We start from the raw sequence: 12,214 nt of genomic DNA, 5'->3' as shown, positions 1-12,214 counted from the left end.
GCTCCATAAACCTTGTCATCACAATGCTCCATGCACTTCTCCTCAAAATGCCTTCTCACCACTGATATCACAATGTTCCATCACTATTCATCAAAATACTCCCTCACCCCTGTCATCACAATATTCCATGACCCCTGTAATCACAATTCTCCATCCCCTTGTCATCACAAAGCTCCATGACGCATGTCATCAGAATGCTCCATGGCCTTTTCGTCACAATGCTCCATGCCCTTGTCATCACAATGCTCCAACACCCCTGTAATCACAATGATCCATGCCCCTTTTCATCTCAATGCTCCATGAACCCTGTCATCACAATGTACCGTGCCCATCACCATAATATTTCATACTATTGTCATCAAAATGAAATCAAAATGCTCAATGACCTCTGTCATCACAATGCACCAAACCCTTTTGATCACAATGTTCCATAACACTTGTCATCACAACGCCCAATGATGCTCATCATCACAGTTATCCTTGGGCTTCTATTCACAGTACTCCATTACCTTTGTCATCACAATGCTCAATACACTTGTCATCAGTATGCTCCTTGAACCCTGTCATGACAAGGCTCCATGCATTTTTCAACACAGTGATCCATGCCCTTTTCCTCACAATGCTCCAAGACCCCTGGAATCACAGTGCTCCATGCCATTGTCATCACAAAGCTTCATGACACATGTCTTCAGAATGCTCCATGGCCTTCTCATCACCATGCTCCTTGCCCTTTTCATCACAATGCTCCATTCCCATGTCATCAAAATACCCCATGACCCCAGTCATCACAATACTCCATGAACATTTTCAGCCCAATGCTCCATGACTATCTCATTACAATGCCCCATGAACCCTGTCATCACAGTGCTCCATGAACCCTCTCATCACAATGCTCAGTGACTGCAGTCATCACAATGCTTCATGACCTTTGTCATCTCAATGGTCCATGCCATTGTCACACATGGCTCTCTGACATTTGTCACCACAATGCTCCATGAACTTTTCATCACAATACTCTGTGACCCTTGTCTTCAAAATGCACCATGCCTTTGTCAGCACAGTGCTCCATGACACATGTCATCACAATGCGCCATGCGCTTGTCATCACAAATCTCCATGAGGCTTGTCATCACAACGCTCGATGCACTTCTCATCACAATGCTCCATGACCTTTTCATTACAATCCTGCATGATCTATGTATCACAGTGTTCCGTGCCCTTTTCATTACAATGCTCCATGCCCTTGTCATCACAATGCTCCGTGACTCCAGTCATCACAATGCTTTATGACATTGGTCATCACAATGTTCCATGCCCACGTCACACAAGGCTCTGTGACGTTTGTCACCACAATGCTCCATGTTCTTGTCATCTCAATGTTCCATGCCCACTGTCATCACAATAATCCATGAACCTTGTCAGACCAAAGTTCCATGCCCCTCTCATCACAATGCTCCATGCCCTTGTCATCACAATGCTCCAAGACCCTTGTCATCACGATGCTCTAAACCCTTGTCATCAAAATGCTCCATTACGTTTGTCATCACAATCCTCCATAACACTTGGCATCACAATGCTCCATGCAATTGTCATCGCAATGGACCACGACATATTTCATCAAAATGCTCCCTGACACCTGTCTTCACAATACTCCCTGACCTTGTCATCACAATGCTCCATGCCCTTGTCATCACAATGTGTCATGCCCACTGTCATCACAATTATCCAAGAAACATGTCAGACCAAAGTTCCATGCCCCTGTCATCACAATGCTCCATGCCTTTGTCATTACAATGCTCCATAACCCCTGTTATAACAATGCTCCACGATCCCTGCCATCACAATGTTCCACGGCCTTGTCATCCAAGGCTCCATGAACCTTGTCATAACAATGCTCCAAGACCCCTGTAATCACAATGCTCCTTGCCCGTGTCATCACAAAGATCTATGACGCATGTCATCAGAATGCTCCATGAACTTCTCATCACAATGCTCCATGCCCTTGTCATCACAATGCTCCAAGACCCCTGTAATCACAGTGCTCCTTGCCCGTTTTTATCTCAATGCTCCATGAACCCTGTCATCACAATGCACCATGCACATCATCATAATGCTTCATGCTATTGCCATCACAATGAAATCAAAATGCTCCATGACATCTGTCATCACAATGCTAAAAACCCTTGTGATCACAATGTTCCATAGAACTTGTCATCACAATGCCCCATGACGCTCGTCATCACAATTATGAATGGTTTAATCATCACAATGTTCCATGACCTTTGTCACCACAATCCTCAATACACTTATCACCACAATGCTCCCTGACACTTGTCATCAGTATGCTCCATGAACCCTGTCATGACAAGGCTCCATGCCTTTTTCATCACAATGATCCTTTCCCTTTTCATCACAATGCTGCAAGACCCCTGTAATCACAAGGCTCCCTGCTCTTGTCATCACAAAGCTCCATGACACATGCCATCTGAATGCTCCATGGCCTTCTCATCACAATGCTCCATGCCCTTGGCATCACAATGCTCCAACTACACTGTCATCACAATGCTCCTTGACTACAGTCATCACATTGCTTCATGACATTTGTCATCACAATGTTCCATCACCTCGTCACACAAGGATTTGTGACCTTTGTCACCACAATGCTCCATGAACTATTCATCACAGTGCTCTGTGACCCTTGTCATAACAAAGCTCCATGCAATTGTCAGCACAATGCTCCATGACCGTTGTCAGCACAATGCTCGATGCACGGGTAAGGACAGTGCTGCATAACCCATGTCATCACAATGCTCCCTGCACTTCTCATCACAATGCACCACACACTTGTTATCAAAATGCTCCATGACCATTGTCATAACAAAGTTCCATGACACTTGGCATCACAATGCTCCATTCCATTGTCATCACAATGCTCCATGAACACTCTCATCACATTGCTCCATGCACTTGTCATCACAAATCTCCATGAGGCTTGTCATCACAACGCTCGATGCCCTTCTCATCAAAATGCTACATGTCCTTGTCATTACAATCCTGCATGATCTATGTATCACCGTGTTCCGTGCCCTTGTCATAACAATGCTCCATGACCCCTGCCATCACAAAGTTCCACGGCCTTGTAATCACAAACCCCCATGAACCTTGTCATCACAATGCTCCAAGACCCCTCTAATCAAATGCTCCATGCCCTTGTCATCACAAAGCTCCATGACGCAAGTCATCAGAATGCTCCATGGCCTTCTCATCACAATGCTCCATGCCCTTGTGATCACAATGCTCCAAGACCACTGTAATCACAGTGCTCCATGCTCCTTTTCATCTCAATGCTCCATGAACCCTGTCATCACAATGCACCATGCCCATCACCATAATATTTCATGCTATTGTCATCACAATGAAATCAAAATGCTCAATGACCTCTGTCATCACAATGATCCAAACCCTTCTGATCACAATGTTCCATAACACTTGTCATCACAATGCCCCATGAGGCTGATCATCACAGTTATCAATCGTCTTCCCATCACAATGCTACTTGATCTTTGTCATCACAATGCTCAATACACTTATCATCACAATGCTCCCTGACTCTTCTCATCAGTATGCTCCTTGAACCCTCTCATGACAAGGCTCCATGCAATTTTCATCACAATGATCCATGCACTTTTCATCACAATGCTCCAAGACTCCTGTAATCACAATGCTCCATGTACTTGTCATCACAAAGCTCCATGACGCATGTCATCAGAATGCTCCATGGCCTTCGCATCACAATGCTCCATGCCCTTGTCATCACAATGCTACAAAACCCCTGTAATCACAATGCTCCATGCACCTTTTCATCAGAATGCTCCATGACACTTGTCATCACAAGGCTCCATGGTCCTCTCATCACAATGCTCCAGGACCTTGTCATCACAGTGCTCCATTACCTTGTCATCACAATGCTCCATGACCCCTGTCATCACAATACTACATGTACATTTTCAGCCCTATGCTCTATGACCGTCTCATTACAATGCTCCATGACCCATGTCTTCACAATGCTCCATGACCACAGTCATCAAAATGCTCCATGACCCCTGTCATCACAATGGTCCATGCCCTCGTCATCAAAAGGCTCTGTGACGTTTGTCACCACAATTCTCCATGAAATTTTCATCACAATGTTCTCTTACTCATGTCATAACTATGCTCCATGCCTTTGTCAGCACAATGATCCACGATACTTGTCATCACAATGCTCCATGCGCTTGTCCGCAAAATGCCCCATGACCTGTGTCATCACAATGCGACATGTGCTTGTCATCACAATGCTCCACAACCCTGTCATCACAGTTCTCGATAAACCTTGTTGTCACAATGCTCCATGCACTTCCCATCAAAATGCTCTCCCATCACTGATATCATAATGATCCATCACTTGTCATCACAATACTCCATCACCCCCGTCATCACAATGTTCCATGACCCCTGTCTTCACAATGCTCCATGACCCTTTTCATCACAATACTCCCTGACCCCTGACATCACAATGTTCCATAACCCCTGTCATCACAATGTCCCATGACACTTTTCAACAAATTGCTCCATGACACTTTCATCACAATGCTCACTGCCCTTCTCATCACAGTACACCACGCCCTTGTCATCAAAACCCTCCATGACCTTTGTCATCACAAAGCTCCGTGACCCTTGGCATCACAATGCTCCATGCCATTGTCATCAAAATGCTCCATGAACCCTCTCATCACATTGTTACATGTCCTTGTCATCACAGGCTCCATGATGCTTTTCATCACAATGCTCGATGCTCTTCTTAACACAAAGCTCCAAGGCTTGTCATTACAATCCTCCATGACCCATGTATCACATTGTTCCATGCCCTTGTCATTACAATGCTCCATGCCCTCTCTCATCACAATAATCCATGAAAATTTTCAGACCAATGCTCCATGCCCTTGTCATGAAAATGCTCCATTACCCCTGTTATAACAATGCTCCATAAAAACTGCCATTACAATGTTCCACGGCCTTCTCATCACAAGGCTCCATGACCCTTGTCATCACAATGCTCCAAGACACCTGTAATCACAATGCTCCATGCCTTTGTCTTCACAAAGCTCCATGACGCATGTCATCAGAATGCGCCTTCGCCTTCTCATCACAATGCTCCATGACCTGGTCATCGCAATGCTCCAAGACACTTGTAATCACAATGCTCCATGCCCCTTTTCATCTCAATGCTCCATGAACCCTGTCATCAGAGTGCACCATGCCCATCATCATAATGCTTCATGCTATTGTCATCACAATGAAATCAAAATGCTCCATGACCTCTGTCATCACAATGCTCTAAACCGTTGTGATCACAATGTTCCATAACACTTGTCATAACAACGCCCCATGACGCTCATCATCATACTTATCCATGGTATTTTATTCACAATACTCCATGACCTTTGTCATCACAATGCTCAATAAACTTGTCATCACAATGCTCCCTGACAATGGTCGTCAATATGCTCCTTGAAACCTGTCATGACAAGGCTCCATGCATTTTTCATCACAATAATACTTGCACTTTTCATCACAATGCTCCAAGACCCCTGTAATCACAATGCTCCATGCCCTTGTCATCACAATGCTTAATGAAGCATGTCTTCAAAATGCTCCATTGCCTTCTCATCAACATGCTCCATGCCCTTTTCATCACAATGCTCCATTCCCTTGTCATCAAAATGCCCATGATCCGTGTCATCACAATACTCCATGAATATTTTCAGCCTAATGCTCCATGACCTCTTCACAATGCCCCATGAACCCAGTCATCACTATGCTCCATGACCACTGTCATCACAACGATCCATGACCCCTGACAACACAGTGATCCTGGACTCTTGTCATCAAAATGCTCCATGAAACTTGTCATCACAATGATCCATTCCCTTGTCATCACAATGCTCCATAACCCTTGTCATCACAAGGCTCCAAGCCCTTGTCATCACAATGCTCCATTATATTTGTCATCACATTTCTCCATGACACTTGGCATCACAATGCTCAATACACTTGTCATCACAATGCTCCATGAGCTTGTCAGCACAATGCTCTCAGACACTTGTCATCAGTATGCTCCTTGAACACTGTCATGACAAGGATCCATGCCTATTTCATCACAATGATCCATTCCCTTTTCATCACAAAGCTCCAAGACCACTTTATCACAATGCTCCGTGACTTCAGTCATCACAATGCTTCATGACATTTGTCATCACAATGGTCCATGACCTCGTCACACAAAGCTCTGTGACCTTTGTCAACACAATGCTCCATGAACTTTTAATCACAATGCTCTGTGACCCTTGGCATCACAATGCTCCATGCCTTTGTCAGCACAATGCTCCATGACCCTTGTCATCACAATGCTCCATGAGCTTGTCAGCACACTGTTCCATGACCGATGTCATCACAAGGTGCCATGCGCTTGTCAACACAATGCTTCACATCTTTGTCATCACAATGCACCATAAAACTTGTCATCACAATACTCCATGCTCTTCTCATGAAAATGCTCTCTCACCACTGATATCACAATGTTCCATCACTAATCATCACAATACTCCCTAACCCCTTTCATCACAATGTTCCATGACCCCAGTCATCACAATGCTACATGCCCTTATCGTCACAATGTACCACTCCCTTGTCATCAAAATGCTACATGACCTTTGTCATCACAAAGCTCCATGACCCTTGGCATCACAATGCTCCATGCCATTGTCATCACAAGGCTCCATGAAGCCTCTCATCATATTGCTCCATGCCCTTGTCATCACAAAGCTCCAAGGCGCTTGTCATCACAGTGCTCGATGCCCTTCTCATCACAATGTTCCATGCACTTGTCATTACAATCCTCCAAGACCCATGTATCAAAGTGTACCTTGCCCTTGTCATCATATTGCTCCATGCACACTCTAATCACAATAATCCATGAAACTTTTCAGACCAATGCTCCATGCCCTTGTCATCACAATGCTCCATTACTCCTGTCATAACAATGCTCCATGACCCCTGCCATCACAAGGTTCCATGGCCTTGTCATCACAAGACTCCATGACACTTGTCATCACAATGCTCCAAGACCCTGTAATCACAATGCTCCATGCCCTTGTCATCACAAAGCTCCATGACGCATGTCATCAGAATGCTTCATGACCTTCTCATTCACAATGCACCATGCCCTTGTCATCACAATGCTCCATGACCCCTGTCATCACAATGCTCCATGACCACAGTCATAACAACGATCCATCACCCCTGACAACACAATGATCCGGGAATCTTGTCATCAAAATGCTCCATGATACTTGTCATCACAATGATCTATGCCCTTGTTATCCCAATGCTCCATGACCCCTGTAATCACAATGTTCAGTGACGCTTGTCATCAAAGTGCTCCATAACCCTTGTCATCAAAATGTTCCATGCATTTGTCAGCAAAATGCTTCATGAACTTGTCATCACAATGCTCCATTCCCATTGTCATCAAAATCCTCGATGAAACTTGGGTTCATATTGCTTGATGCCCTTGTCATCACAATGCGCCATGGTCCTTGAAATGAAAATGATCCATGACCTCTGTCATCACAATGCTCCATGCCCACTGTCATAGCAATAATCCATGAAACTTGTCAGACCAATGCTCCATGCCCCTGTCATCACAATGCTCCATGCCCTTGTAATCACAATGCTCCATTACCCCTCACATCATAATATTCCTTGACTGCAGTCATCACAATGCTTTATGACATTTGTCATCACAATGGTCCATCCCCTCGTCATCACAGTGCTCTGTAACACTTGACATCACAATGCTCCATGACTTTGTCAGCACAATGCTCCATGACCCTTGTCATCACAATGCTCCATGTGCTTCTCAACACAATGCTCCGAGACACATGTCATCACAATGTGCCATGCACTTGTCATCACAATTCTCCACAACCTTGTCATCACAATGCTCCATAAACATTTTTATCACAATGCTCCATGCACTTCTCATCTAAATGCTCTCTCACCACTGATATCACAATGTTCCATTACTAGTCATCACCATACTCCCTCACCCCTGTCATCACAATGTTCCATGACACCTGTCATCAAAATGCTACATGCCCTTATAATCACAATGCTCCATGACCGCTGACATCACAATGTTCCATGACCCCTGTCATCAAAATGTTCCCTGACACTTTTCATCAAATTTCACCATGACCCTGTCATCACAATGCTCCCTGCCCTTCTCATCACAATGCACCACGCACTTGTCATCAAAATGCCCCATGACATTTGTCATCACAAAGCTCCCTGACACTTGTCATCAGAATGCTCCTTGAACACTGTCATGAAAAGCCTCCATGACTTTTACATCACAATGTTCCATGCCCTTTTCATCACAATGCTCCATGCCTTTGTCATCACATTAGTCCACAAGCTTGTCATCAGAATGCTCCACGACCCTTGTCATCACAATGCTCCATGCCCGTTGTCATTACAGTGCTGCATGACGCTCGTCATCACAATTATCCATGGTCTTCTCATCACAGTGCTCCACGGTCTTGCCATCACAATGCTCCATGACACTTCTCATCACAATGTTACATGATCTTGTCATCACAATTCTCCATGCACTTGTCATCACAATGCTCCATGAACCCTGTCATAGCAAGCTCCAAGTGCTTTTCATCACAGTGCTTCACGACATTGTCATCAAAATTCTCAATGGCCGTTGTCATCACAGTGCTCCATGCCCTTGTCATCACAGTGCTCCATGACCATTGTCATCAAAAAGCTCCATGCCCTTGTCATCACAATGCTCCATTACCTTTGTCATCACAATCCTCCATGACACTTGGCTTCACAATGCTCCATGCCATTGTCATCACAATGCACCAAGACATATATCATAACAATGCTCCCTGACACCCGTCTGCACAGTACTCCATGACCTTCTCATAACAATGCTGCATGCCCTTGTCATCACAATGCTCCATGCCCTTGTCATCACAATGCTCCGTGATTCCAGTCATCACAATGCTTCATGACCTTTGGCATCAAAATTGTCCATGCCCTCGTCATCACAGGGCTCTGTGAAATTTGTCAACATAATGCTCCATGAACTTCTCATTCACAATGCTCTGTGACCCTTGCCATCACAATGCTCCATGTCATTTTCAGCAGACTGCTCCATAACCCTTGTTATCAAAATGCTCCATGCGCTTGTTATCAAAATTTTCCACAAACTTGTCATCAGAATGCTCCATAAAACTTGTCATCACAATGCTCCATGTACTTCTCATCAAAATGCTCTCTCACCACTGATATCAAAATGTTCCATCATTAGTCATCACAATACTCGCTCACCCCTGTCATGACACTGTTCCACAGCCTTGTCGTCCCAAGTCTCCATGACCCTTGTCATCACAATGCTCCAAGACCACTGTAATCACAATGCTCCATGCTATTGTCATCACAAAACTCCATGACGCATGTCATCAATCTGCTCTATGGCCTTCTCATCACAAAGTTCCATGCCCTTGTCATCACAATGCTCCAAGACAACTGTAATCAAAATGCTCCATGCCACTTTCCCTCTCAATGCTCCATGAACTCTGTAATCACAATGAACCATAACCATCATCATGGAGAATTATCAATACATAGGTTTTAAGATTCTTACTAGTCAGATATATTCCTCTGCGAGATATATGGGGGTTTGAGTCCATTTCACTGAGGAAAGTGTATGTCTTGTCTATTCCGTATTTGCTTTTTGGAACGGTACGTGTACTAATATCAAACTCTGGCTTTATGCATCACTCCACCTCTCGTTCCCCTTAAGCAGGCATAAGAGTGTTTTCAAAATGTGAGACTCTGTTCTCTTTCCTAACTCAGTTCATGTGTAGCCATGTTTAGAGGACCTTCATAAGTGATATCTTATGATAATTTTCTTTTTCTCTGTGACTTATTTCACTTAGAATCATCGTACCTGAATACACTCAGTTTGAAGCTACTGCCCTTATGACATTAATTTCATGGCTGACTGATATACCATCGTACGTAAGTAACACAATTTCTTGAACCATTTTTCTCTTTCCTGGGATATTTAAGGTGTACCCAAGTTGAGGTTCTTGTAAGCAGTGCAGCCCTAAATTTTGCGGTGGCTCTGTCTTATTGATTTTCAGTTTTCCCAAGGTATATTCCCTAGACTGGAAGTGTCCTTGGCTCTGTTGCTCTGTTGTTTCCTTGTTTTAGGGAACACAGTGCACTCCTCCAGAGAGGCAGTTGGCAATTTACATCTTGCCCACCATCATAACTAGGCTCCCTGTTCTCCAGGGCCTGTCTTGCCTTTCTGGTTTTTACATATTTTGCGGATGTCCCTTTTGACAGGTGGGAAGTGATTCTTCATTGTAGTTCAGATTTGCGTTGCCCGCTTGCTTGCTTGGCCAAAAAGGGTATATGCGTTTTCTCCTTAATATATTCAGGAAAAAACACATACGCTCTTGCTGGCCAAGTGCATCATTGTCGAAGTTGTGCCCCTCTTCCAGTTCTTTAAAGGCGATTCCAATGTACCTCTTGAAATCTGTTTCCTGCTATTCTGGCTCGCTTTCAAGTCCGCCTCGTTGCCTTCCCTAAACAGATTTTCGGACGATTGTTGTCCTTTATTACTCTGCCAGTTTGTGCATTGTTGTGTCCCTGAGCTCCATTTTTCAACTCGTTTTTTGTGAGCTGACCGCAAGTCCAAAATTTTGGTTCAGGACCTATACTGGTTCCCGGCGGGTCTCTGAGACTTTGGTTAATTCTTCTTCCTGCCAGAAAATTAGAATGACATGTGCCGTCCAAATGCCTAACAGCTACTCTCTCATTGGTTCTCCCTCTTCCCTTTCATTCTCTACCAAATTGGCCACCTGTGCGAACCAGGAGGTTAAATGGGCTGTCTCTGCATCTTGGGGGATTGATAGTAAAGCAGTTGGAAAGTCAAATCGGAGCACCAGGATAGGGATTATTAGTTGAGTTTTAGAAACCTTTCGTATTCACAGTGTGTCCATTATCTAGGTTTCCCGTACATGTTATAGCGGTAGTAATATTCCCTTCATCATGTAGAGTTGGGACCCTTGGAATGTGTGCCACACATTATTGCTTTAAAGGGTCTGCATTTGCTCACCGAATCTCACCAATCCTCTCAGTCCCAAGTGTCCAGCCTTATGCCACAACCAGCTGTCGTTTTAGATAGGGTCATTCCAGTTTTCATCAGAACCCCTGAGGGAATTGTAAAGAATTTCCCTGTTTTTTTGTTTTGTTTTTGAAATTCGTTTTTATAATGGGTTTTAGCTGATTCTCACTGCCATATTTATGCCAGGCTAGACGCACTTGTTTCCCTTACGGAGACATATCAATACGTAGATTTTAAGATTCTTACCAGTCAGATATATTCCTCTGCGGGAAATATGGCGTTTTGAGTCCCTTTCACTGAGGAAAGTGTAAGTCTTGTCTATTCCGTATTTGGTTTTTGGAACGGTACCTGTACTAATATCAAACTCTGGTTTAATGCATCACCCCACCTCTCCTTCACCCTTAAGCAGGCACAAGAGTGTTTTCTAAATGTGAGGCTCTGTTCTCTTTCCTAATTCAGTTCATATGTAGCCATGTTTACATTTCCTTCATAAGTGATATCTTATGTCAGAATGCTCCATGGCTCTTCTCATCATAATGCTCTATGATGCTCTTCTTCACAATTATCCATAGTCTTCTTATCACAATGCTCCACAGTCTGGCCATCACATTGCTCCATGCCCTGATCATCACAATGTGCCTTTACCTTTGTCATCACAATCGTCCATGACACATGTCATCACAATGCTCCATGTTATTGGCGTCACAATGGACCATGACATATGTCATCACAATGCTCCCTGACACCTGTCTTCACTATAATCCATGAGGTTGTCATCACAATGTTCCATGCTCTTTTCATCACAATGCACCATGCCCACTGTCATCACAATAATCCATGAAATTTGTGAGACCAATGCTCCATGCCCCTGTTATCACAATGCTCCATACCCTTGACATCCCAATGCTCCATGACACTTGTCATCACAATGCTCCATGACTCCATTCATCAAAATGCTTC

Source organism: Hyperoodon ampullatus, assembly GCF_949752795.1.
Source record: "Hyperoodon ampullatus genome assembly, chromosome: X".
Taxonomy (NCBI): Eukaryota; Metazoa; Chordata; class Mammalia; order Artiodactyla; family Ziphiidae; genus Hyperoodon; species Hyperoodon ampullatus.
The sequence above is the reverse complement of the archived record's forward strand: the minus strand, read 5'-3'. Positions refer to the sequence as shown.